At 58.2% G+C, this 10841-nt stretch overlaps 1 long non-coding RNA gene across 1 annotated transcript; it reads right to left on the bottom strand.

Moving 5' to 3' along the window:
* Positions 1-722: 722 nt before the first annotated feature.
* LOC112672858 (uncharacterized) lies at positions 723-8200 on the bottom strand. Its single transcript, XR_004818701.2, has 2 exons — positions 8001-8200; positions 723-7363 (listed from the first exon to the last, which is right to left on the bottom strand). It is a non-coding gene; the product is annotated as an uncharacterized LOC112672858 (long non-coding RNA).
* Between the last annotated feature and the right edge of the window lie 2641 nt (positions 8201-10841).

Genomic DNA, 10841 nt, shown 5'->3' with positions numbered 1-10841 from the left:
CGAGCTCCATTCTTGAGAGGGAAAGTGTCTGCTCTCACGGACTGGAGATCCCCAGGCCCGAGCAGCCAAGATTTGAGCAGGACCTTCAGCGGCCTGCATTCAGAGTCCAGCCTGATTTCAAAAAGCCGTGCAAACCGTCCCAGGCTGAATTGGGCTCTGCTGAGTGTGTTAAAAGTATTCCGTTGCGTGCCGATCCTTTTAAGTCCGTGACTCTGTGCTACTCAGATGCAGGGCCCCATGCACCTGCGAAGTGCTGTGTCCCCAGAGGGCTCCAAGCTCCCTTCCCTCACCCTCTTCTTCCCCTGTCTCTTCTCTGCTGCTCACCCCCACATCACACCGCCTGCTTTCTCTCGGACTCTTGAGCCTGAGACTCCAAGACATTCTTTGCTTCCAATCCAGGCTCGTGCTTCACTGAGGGTCCAGCCCCAGCCTGGAGACGCTGGCCGGGAATCTAGCTCTGGCGTTCTGCTCATTCCAGAGCCTTGCTTCATCCCTGACAGGGTAGCAGAGGGGGACAGCAGTCGTTTCTGCCAGTCGTGAATTGGTTTCCCCCAAAACAAAGCAAATACTGTTAGAACCATGTCACCTTTGTGCTACGAGGATCTGGGGTGTCTTCTGAAAAACTCCCTTTATTTACCAATGGGGAAGGTGTGGTGCATAGAGATGGAATGGGGGCTGGCAGCCATGCAGGCAGTGAAAGAGTTCCCCTCAAAAGACAGAACAAAGAGAGAGAGAGAAGTTTATTGAATACACAGCAAGGGAGCAGCGGGCAGGACAGCAGAGGCGAGACGGTCTGCTATGAGGTGGTGGTAACGGGGCTATAGTCGTAGGGTGGAATGAGGGAGTATGAGATTGCATGGGATTTCCCCCTTTTTGGGTAATCTTAGGAATCGTGCCCAGTTGTAATTGGTCAGTTAGAGGCTATTGCTATTTGGAGGTGGGTCTCCTAGTGAGCCTGTTTGCAGCAGCTGGAGGCGGCTCTGGGCCCTTGTGTCTTGCTCTGGTTTCAGTGGTCAAGCCTATGGCCTAAAAGCAGCCTCTACAGAGAGGACTTAGGGGGACAGGGAACACATACCTGAGCATACATCTTGCACGTGGGCAGGTGGGAGTTCAGGGGCCCCCAGGACCACCCACACGCAGGCTCCATGATTCACTAGAAGGGCACAGGGCTCAGCAGGGCCTCACACCCCCGTGAGGACCGTCCATGATAGCAAAAGGACACAGATGGAAATCAGCAAAGGGAAGGGGTGCCTGGGGCCGGGTCTGGATCCAGAGAGACCGGGCATCTTGTCCCAGTGGAGCTGTGTAGACGGGGTTCAGTTCTCACAGTACTCTGTGCAAGAACGTGCGCATTATTGCCAACCAGGGGCGCTCACCTGAGCCTCAGTGCCGGGGTTATTTACCGGGTGTCCTAGTCAGGACTGTCCACCCATGTGGCTGACCTCGGGGTGCAGCCCTTCCAGGGTGGAGCAGATACTATGCAGCCCAAGGCCCCCTACTGCTCAGACAGGAGCTTCCCAGAGCTCAGAGGTGACCTCCCAGGAGCCAGGGGCAAGGGGTGAGCCTCTCCTTGGGCAAGGCTCATGCTTTACGGCTCGGAAGGGATCCCACGGTCCTCTTTTGGACCCTCTCCATACACACCTGAGCCCCCAGGCACACAGCAGGCGCCTAGGACTACATGCTTAGTGAGCCGAAGGCATTAACTGGCCAGCTCCCACTTTCTCCGGCCTAATCAAACATGATTCTTCTCACTTCCCTCTGGGAGCCTCCAGATCCTATCTCTAGCAGCACACTGGAATCAGGACAAAGGCAGAAAAGGTCCCTGAGTAGCCAAAATCCTTATCACCCAGTCGCATCCTTATCAGCCAGAACTGGGCCTTACTCACGGTCTGCCCCGCGGTATCTCCTTCCTCAGTTTGAACACGGAGAGTTTGGGTTTACGACCCACAGCACATTATAAGCAGCAGGTGGGGGGGGCAGGGGGACAGGGAGAGAGCTGGGACAGAGGCGGGGAAGAGGGAGGAGGGGGTGGACAAAATACCAAGAAATAGTCAAGAAACCAAAGATTACGGTTCTGGGACAAATTCGTTGGGGGCATGTTGTTCCTTGTGCGGCAGCCACCTCTGGTACCAGAAGGTACCAGAGGGTGGTGATTCGTAGCCAGCGGCCTAACCCCCAAAACATCAGGAAAGTGGCCAGGGTGGCTTATCCTTGGAGAAGGCACGAAAGCAGCCATGCGTTTTCGGGAGATGGCTGCGGTTGGTGGAAAATCCTCCGGCCTGGGGTGCCCACTACCCCACCAGCGTGGGCTTAGAGCATCGTGAATGGGACCTGTGCTCACAGACTTCTTCCGCCCCTCCTCCTTCTACCCGTACGTCCGTCACACGTCACTGGGACTGGGCGCAGGGCCCACGACGTCTGGCTCCCAAGCACCACATCCACCTCTGCCTGCAAGGCTGCCTCTCCCAAGGCGGGCCAGCCGGGGCAGTCACAGCAAAGGGCATTTCCCCCCATTACCCATGACCTTGAGGCCCCAGGGAAGCTTGCGGGGCCAGGGGGTGGGTGCGGTAGGGACGTGGAGGTGACTCAAAGAAAGCAGATTCCTAGAATCACAAAACAGGGGCAGGGTCTGGAAATGTCCTCGAGGTTCTGGAGGCATGACCCTGGAGCCAGCAGAGGGGAACGGGCATAGCTGGACCCCCAAGAGTGAATTTCCCTCCCAGGGGGTCCCAACAGACAGTTCTCATTTCACTTTGATGTTCTGGGGCTTTGATTCTCTGACACAGACCCCGGGCTCTCGAGGAAGAGCCGGGCCTGAGCCCAGAACAAGGACTGGCTAGAGAAACTGAGTCTGGTGGGCCCCTCGCTCTCCCCCTCCCTGGGGCCGTGAGGCTGTCTTCCCATCTGAGGCTCATCCCTGGGCTCGCACCCTCTGCTCCTACCTCCAGCCACACTTTCTCCCTGCTGCTCCCCCTCAAGCACTCACCCTTCCCTGCCCACCTGGCTCCAAGCGCCCTTGCGTCTGCCCTGGCCTCCCGTCCCCCCGCTCCGTCCACACTGCTCCCCAACATGCAAGCCGAGCTGGTCCCCACCCATGTGTCCCCAGTAGAAACCTCTCTGGCAGGTTCCCATTCACCTTCCCCTCCGGTCTTAACCTTGTGGGCACCACAGACCAGTGAGAGACTCTGACACGACCATTCACCAGGAAAGGCCCACGTGTGACTTCAGGGGGTCTGGGATCACCCCAGGGTCACCCACCAATCCCTGGCCATCTGTGGACCAACTCCGGGCTGAGATCCTGAATCCAGAGGCCTTTCCTACAGGAGCCTCTCTTGGGCCATGTCCTCATCAGCCGGCTCTTACAGAGGGGCGACTGCGCGCCAGGCCTTGGGGTGGCACTGCTGGGACCACCAGGGAGGCCGCTCCCGCTCCCGGAGCTCTTGGCTCACGCCTCTGTCAGGGTGCCCTTCATCCAGCGCACTTTACACGTGTGCACGGCCACCTCCCCAGGCACCCGGTGTCTCCCCAGCAGGTGCAGTGGGAGATCCACGTCCCAACACCCAGTGCACACTCAGCGCCCCGGGGAGGCCCGTCAGGTGAACGAAGGAGGACACTCGCGGCCAGCGTTCACTTGGGGTGAGACGTGCAGCAGGTGCTTTGGGAGGAAAGTGTCTTTAAAGGCCTGTGCGGTGCCTGCCCTTCTCCCGACTTCCCCGGCGCAGCGAGCAGCTTGTCCTCAGAACCGTGGGAGCCTGGTGTGAACACCACCCTCCTGGCTTGCTTGCACACTTTGCACAAAACGCTCTTTGTTATATTTACTGAGGAGGGCACGTAGGTATAGTTTCCTTTCTGCGTTCCGGTGTGGCCGAGGAAGCCGAGGATTCTTCTCACCTTTTAGCTGTTACTATAATAATACATTTGGAGGGTCACAGGCCGTTTTGCAAAGTAACTGTAGATGTGCGACCTCATCCTGACCTCGCAACGGCCCTGTGAAACCAGTGGGTAACAGCTCCGATCTCCAGCAGTAACACGAGGCCCTGGAAGCTTCCAGAGGTGAAATTACTCACGCAGGGCGTCCTGGTCACAATGCAGCCACTCCCCCTGGCCCTCCGAAGACACTGTCCTTCTCATCGGCTCCCCGCCGGCCCTCCATCCCTCGACCTCCCAGCCTGGGGAGCTTGCTGGCCATCCCGGCCCCCCACCCCCAAGACTAGACCTTTGAGAGCTGACCCTGCCCGTCTTTCCCCAACCCTGCTGTCAGCCGTTTCCTGGTGGGGATGCTTAGGGCCCCGGTGGGAGTTTCTGCACCACAGAGCTCGGCCGCGGCTCGGTGTCCATCTCCGGCCGGCTGTCCAGCTCCCTCTACGCTTGCATCTTCCCCCCGCTGGTGCTGGTCAGGGGCCCGGAGCTCTGGCCTCCCAGAGGGGAAGCGCAGGGCGGCGAGGGATGCGCTGGGGGGACACCCCCCCCTCCCCCGGCGCTGAAAGAGCCTGTTGGGAGTAGATGGGAGTCGGGAGCCGGAGTCTAACCATGATGAGCCTTGAAGCTCATTCTCCCCCGGTCGAGCCTCCTTCAGAGCCTCCTTATAAATGCCAGTCAAACCTTGTGATTTTCGTCTTTCATTATTCATCGAGGGGAAAGCAGATTAAAAATACATGATGGCATTTTCCAGGTCGGATCACTCAGCGTGGCAAGGGTGTTTATCAAGGGTCCTTGTTCCCGCTGTGATGTCTGCGGCAGCCCCCGGAGCCTGCCCGGCCCAGAGCCCCTCCGCCTCCGCTGGCCTGGTCGGGCATCTGGGAAACTGCAAGCACGGCTCCTGCCAGAAAAGGCAAGGCCTTTGTGCTTTATTGAAAGAGACAGGATTTATTTTCATTTCCCTTTGCCTCCTGTGCTTTGAGGTTCCCTAAAGCCAGGGGATTCCAGAATAAGCAAAGAAACCAGATCCCCCATAAGAGTGGCTTTCTGGCTAATTGCCTGGCTAAGGATTAGCTTCAAATCCTCTCCTGCTTTGAAATCTGCCTTCTCATTAGGCTCTGCTGATCCTCAGGTAGGACAGCTCCACCCCCCCCACTTTCATTTTGGGGATACTTCTAGGGACCTCGCCCTCCCTTTGTACAGGGCTTCCGTGCAGGGTGGAGGGCCATGCCGGCCCAGGCTCACCTGCGCCCTCAGCAACCCCCCCACCCCAACTCAGGCCTCCCTGACTGCTTCCTCCAGGGCCCCCCAGGGTGTGCATGAGGCAAGGGGCATCTGGAGAAGGTGAGGGGTCTTCTGGAGCAGGGTTCAGAGCCGTCCATCCCTGCTTGGCTCCAAGGGGCTCTGGAGTCTGCAAGAGCCAATTCCCTGCTTAGTGACATCACACTGACAGCCTGAAATGGGTCCTGGTGGGAGCTTTTACACCAGGGAAACCCAAACACCACCTTCGGGGCTTTTGTTTGCTGGAGAGCCAGTTTACCAGCACACCACCTCCCCTCGCCCGCCGCAGGACCTGGTCCACCTGCCAGGCACTTCCCTGTGGGAGAAGGAGGTGAGCGGGAACCAGGAAGGTCGGAGGGGAAGGCTGCTTTTCTAGGTAACAGAACTGGAACTTAACTGCTCCTGGGTGAGCAGGCTTCTCTGTTTACCCAAACTGGCACGAGTGGGGGGCTGTATCTGCAGAGGCCCCCACGGGGGTGAGCTAGACACGGAGAGACACCTGTCTCTTCCCTCAACCGCAGCCTTTGGTCCAGTGTCCGTTTCCCCCTGAAGACAAGGTGTCTGGGTCTGGGTTTGGGAGCAGTGAGTAGGGAGTGTGATGGGGCACCTCTGACAACTGCTGGACACCCCACCTGGGAACCTGGCAGAGGATGAGGCCCTTGAGGTCCAGTTTGGGCTCGTCGACCCCGGGCTGCCTGGGAGAGCCCAGCAGAGGAGATCAGGACATGCCCAGAAACTGGACCAGGGACAGCCAGCCCACTGGGAAGGCAGGACAGTCTGGCTCCCTGCCCTCTCTGGTCACGCTGACCAGTGAATTGTCCTAGAGCGGCGAGTCACTAGCCACTCCCTGGACACAGCTGGCAGCTGGGTGCCAGCCCAGGTGAGAGGCCTTCCCTGGCTCCTTCTGGTTACATGGAGGTTCTGGCCCCGCTCCCAGGAAGGCACAGCCCAGCTGCATGATGACGTCTCTAACCTCCTCTGCCTTGTCCCTGCCCCCCTTCAAATTAAAGGGGTTCTAAAGTCCAATTACGGCAGGGAACACGTCGCTTCTTTTAACCAGAGAATCTGACTCTGCTCAAGGGATATTTGCAATTGCCTGCAGCCTCCCCTGAGCTAAAAAATTATATGCTTTCTCTCTTTGCTAAATTACCACATCCTCAGATTGGTGCTGAGGGGGTCCCCGCCGGAAAACCAAAGTGTCAACCCTTTTTGCAAACTCTGAGCCTGTAATTGGTTTGGAAATACCAAGTGAATAGCTAAAAAGGCTTCAAGGGGATTAATGTCAAATAACACGTCCCCTTGATGGCGTGGAGAGCTGTCGTGTGGGCATCGGTGGTGGCAGGCGCAGTTAATTTCAGCCCACGGTGCAGAAACATCATTAGGATTCAAGATTTGGGAACATTGCGTCCAGAGCCCCAAACCAGCGTGCAGAGCTGAAGGATGCCGCAGACCTCTTCCGCAGGGCGGGTTGGTGGGGGTGGCCACACCTGTACCTGCCTCTGAGTGGCACCGGGCTGCAATGTCCTCCGCCCGGAGAGCATTCCCTGAGCTGTAAGCAACTCGAGGGCACGTTTCTTCTCTTCTCCGGCCTTGAACGGGGTCTGGGCATGCTGGGGAGGATCGGGTTTTCAGGTCAGACACCAAGCCGCGTCTAGCTCATCAGCCATGTGGCTCAAGGCAAATCATGCAACCGTTCTGAGCCTCAACGTGCTCATTTGTAAAATGGGAAGAATGTTTCCAGCAAGTCACTATGAGGATGACATGGTTCCATAGATCTTCCCTACCCCACCCCCCTTCCCGGTCACCCAACCAAAGACCGTAGTCTAGATTCTTCCCAACTCCCTCCTGCCGAGACACCCATGATCCCTTAGGCTGTGTTGCTCTCTTTCCTTACGCCAAGTAAGAAACCCGGTTTGTTCAATGGCAGGTGCATTCCTGGTGATCTTTGCTGGAGGACACTGGCCCTCGCTACCTTTCAAGTCTTCGGTAGTCAAACGTGGCTAGCGGCTACCATGTTGGGCTGCCTGGACATAGAACAATTCCTTCATTGTAGAAAGTTCTCTCCGGCAACCTTGCTCTACAAGACCTGATTCCGAATCCTGGCTGTGCAGTTAATCAGCTGTGAGAACATGGGCGCATCATGCAACCCCTCTGGCCTCCTTGTCTGTAAAACGGCAGTAATAATCATTGCTGTAGAATCAAATGAGATAACACACGTTAAGAACCCAACATTGTGCCTGGCATGGTGTTTGAAACCATGTCCACTGAGGCTTTGATACTCCTCCCTTCGAGAAGAGCAACCACTCTGGGCACCTGGGAGGCTCTGCTGGTTGCGCATCTGACTCTTGGTTTCAGCTCAGGTAGTGATCCCACCCCATGGGTCATGGGGTCTCACGGTCCAGCCCTGCGTCAGGCTCCACGCTCAGTAGGGGAGGGGGCCTGCTTGAGATTCTCTCTCTGCTCCTCCCCAACAGTGGTGCAAACACTCTCTTTCTCTCTCTGAAATAAGTAAATCTTGGAAAAGAAGAGAGAGAAGAGAAACTTCTCTCTCTTGAATGTGTCTGAACTTAGGGACTCACTTCTTTTTTTTTTAATTTATTCATGAGAGACACAGAGAGAGATGCAGAGACACAGGCAGAGGGAGAAGCAGGCTCCCTGCAAGGAGCCCGATGTGGGACTCGATCTTGGGACTCCAGGATCACGCCCTGAGCTGAAGGCAGGCGCTAAACCGCTGAGCCACCCAGGTGTCCCCAAGTCGCTAAGTTTTGAGGTCATTTGTTACCCAGCAATAGGTGACTCACACACGTGGATTGTGGCAGTGCTTGATTCCCGTTAGCCGTTCTGGCCAGCGTCCGCAGAGCTGGCCTACAGGGACAGCACCCGGATTTGCCACACGAGCGATGCTGTCTCCTGCTGGTCATCCTTACTGCAGATGAGGAAACTGGTCTTCTGGCCTTGACGTCAGCCTGAGTATGGGCAGTGCGGCCACTCCCAGCGTGGTCATCTGATGAGAAACACCAGCCAGGAAGTGAGCAGGTGCTGGCAAGTCAGGGATCTGGGTGCCAAGGGCTCAGGACCACCCTGGAGGCCCCTTCCAGCCCCCGAGGGCCTTTCCAGCAGGACCTTGGTGTCACCCTGTTCTGCCCCCATCAGCCTCGAACACACGGCAGGCTGCCCAGGGGGCTGGGGATGGAATCGCCCTTTGCAAGGAGGGGAGTTATGAGATTGGAATGGGGGAGAGAGGGCCAAGAGTTCCCCTCTCTGGTGGCAGCCCCTCCTTAGCTGTGCCCTCCAGAATCTCCCCTGGCCCAGCCTGGACCCTGTCAGGCCTCATCCCCTCGGTGGCCTCCCTGCTTCCTGGGACACCACCTGCCAGGCAGATGGGCAAACAGAGATTGCGTGTCCCACTCAGGGACCTCAGTGGCTCAGAAACAGCAGGACTCCCAGAACCCTCCCTGCACCTCTCCACGAGGACCCCAGGGAGAACAAAGGGACACCTCCAAAAGTGGGAAGACGGGATGGGCCAGCACAGCCTCTGCCACACATTTCTTGAAGAGCCGTAGTGTGTAAGTTCCAGACCTGAGTGTGTGCGCAGCCCTGGTTGTCTCTGGGAGCCCCAGGGCCCGGGAGGGAGGGTGATCCTGCCAGCAAGCACTTAACAAATTGGCCTGAAATGCCCCATCCCTGGCTCCCAGACCTCCCGGCGCCCGGAGGGAGCAGGGAGGAGAAAGCCCAGAACCCAGGCAAACGAATTAATTGAAGGTTGAACTCTGTGCTCAGAAGAAGAGGCACATCCTCTCGGGTGAGTGCACGGTCCCAAGGCTGCCACCATCCTCTGCCAGGCCCTGCATGTCAGCGCCTGATGGCTATGCAAAGCAGGGGGCCCCTCTCTTTCGAGTGAGTGAGAGTAAGCCGTCTACACCAGGGTTAACAATCTATATTTATGAGATGTCGCCAGCTGCTTCTGTGTTTCACATGTGTTTGTTAATGAGAGGTAACCTGAAGGTCAGGTTATTATGTAAATAACTCCAAGGAGGGGGGTGGAGGTGACCCCCCCCCCCATGAGTCTGCAGCTTTCGGGAGGCCCTAATGAATACTGGGGCTTGTCACTTGTCCCATGATGGGAACTCACTTTACTGAGCAGAGGGATGGAAAGGACGGGTCTCTCCCTATCTGAGCTCAGATGAGCTACTTTCCCTCCATTCCCACGTGACCAGAGTAAATTCCAATTTTCCTGCCTCCCCCTCCCCGCTGCACCTGCTCCTGTATCCCCACGCAGATGGGGGCGGGAGGAGACGCAGACGGGGACACTGGCTGCAGGACCTTCTGGCTGCCGCAGTCTGCAGTGTCAAAACTGCAAACCATCCCCACCCACCAGGCCCCGAACCAGCCTCACGCCTCTGGCTCAGAAATCACCCGCTTAGGCCTCCCAGAAAATGAGGAGAAGGTTAGCCAAGGAGCGTGAGTGGCCTTCCAGAGTCCCCAGCGGAAGGCTGACCACAGAGTGGTGGACGGCAGTGAGCAGGGGAGGCAGGGGTGCCCCTGGCCCCGCTGGCAGCTGGATCTGGGGATGCACGGCAGGTCCCCGACCCCCGCAGCCCACCCCGGGAAGGGGACCCCCGGCCTCTGTGGAGGACTGCCCTGTGGGAGGAGCAACAGAGCTGCCAGGCCCAGGGGGCACCAGGGGCGGGCACCTGCCCGGAGACCCAGGAGCTGGGCGTCCCGGTGGGGCAGGTGGGCCGGTGGTCATGCAGAGGGCTCCCGGCTCCTCCTGGGGGCTGGGGTTTGTCCAGCGTCCAGGCTGGTGGCACCGACAGTCCGTCCGCAGGCAGGGGGCAGCTGGTCCTGACTGAGGAGAGCTGCCCTCCCTGCTCACCCTGCCCACCCGGCAGCCTGCTCTGCTCACCCTGCTCACCCTGCCCACCTGCCCTGCCCACCTTGCCCTGCTTGCCCACCCTGCCCACCATGCTCACCCTGCCCTGCCCACCCTGTACCCCTGCCTGCCTGCCCTGCTCACCCTGCCCTGCCCACCCTCCCCACCCTGCCTTGCCCACCCTGCCCACCCTGCCCCGTCTGCCCGCCCACCCTGCCCACCCCGCTCACCCTGCCCACCCTGCCCTGCCCTCATATCGTTTGTGCAAAGCTCACGCCTGGCTCTGAGCAGTGCGGTGCAGCCACCAGAGCGTCTCTACGAACGAGATGCTGCGTCCCCCTAGACTCCTCTGGCTGAATAAAAGCTGAATATAAATCACGTGCCTGCGTCACGCTCCGGCTTTGCCTTTGACTAGAGGGAGCATGCCGAAATGGTTGATTAAAAATAAATAATATTAGGCTGTTCTGGGTCCTCCAAGCGGGCGGCCGGCTCCCCTCTCCATGTGCCAGCGAGATAAAGCAGCCCGGCCCGTGGGAGCTCCTGCGGAGCCAGTGCGATCTGGTTAGGGCTGCTTTTATGGCCGCTGTATGATTTACACCCGCACGCAGACGTGTGCAGTGTTTGAGCAGTAATTGTCCCGTATATATGGTCCTTGAGTGTCGGAGAAATGTCCCTTCGGGGGAAGGCGGGTGTTCCCATCTTTTCTGTCAGAAGCAAGGGTGGTGGGAGGCAGGACATTGGGGATGGTTGACAGGCTGGACGAGGGGAC

The sequence above is a fragment of the Canis lupus genome, chromosome 9 (genome assembly GCF_003254725.2).
Source record: "Canis lupus dingo isolate Sandy chromosome 9, ASM325472v2, whole genome shotgun sequence".
NCBI lineage: Eukaryota > Metazoa > Chordata > Mammalia > Carnivora > Canidae > Canis > Canis lupus.
Note: the sequence above shows the minus strand (reverse complement) of the source record. Positions and strands in the feature narration are given on the sequence as shown.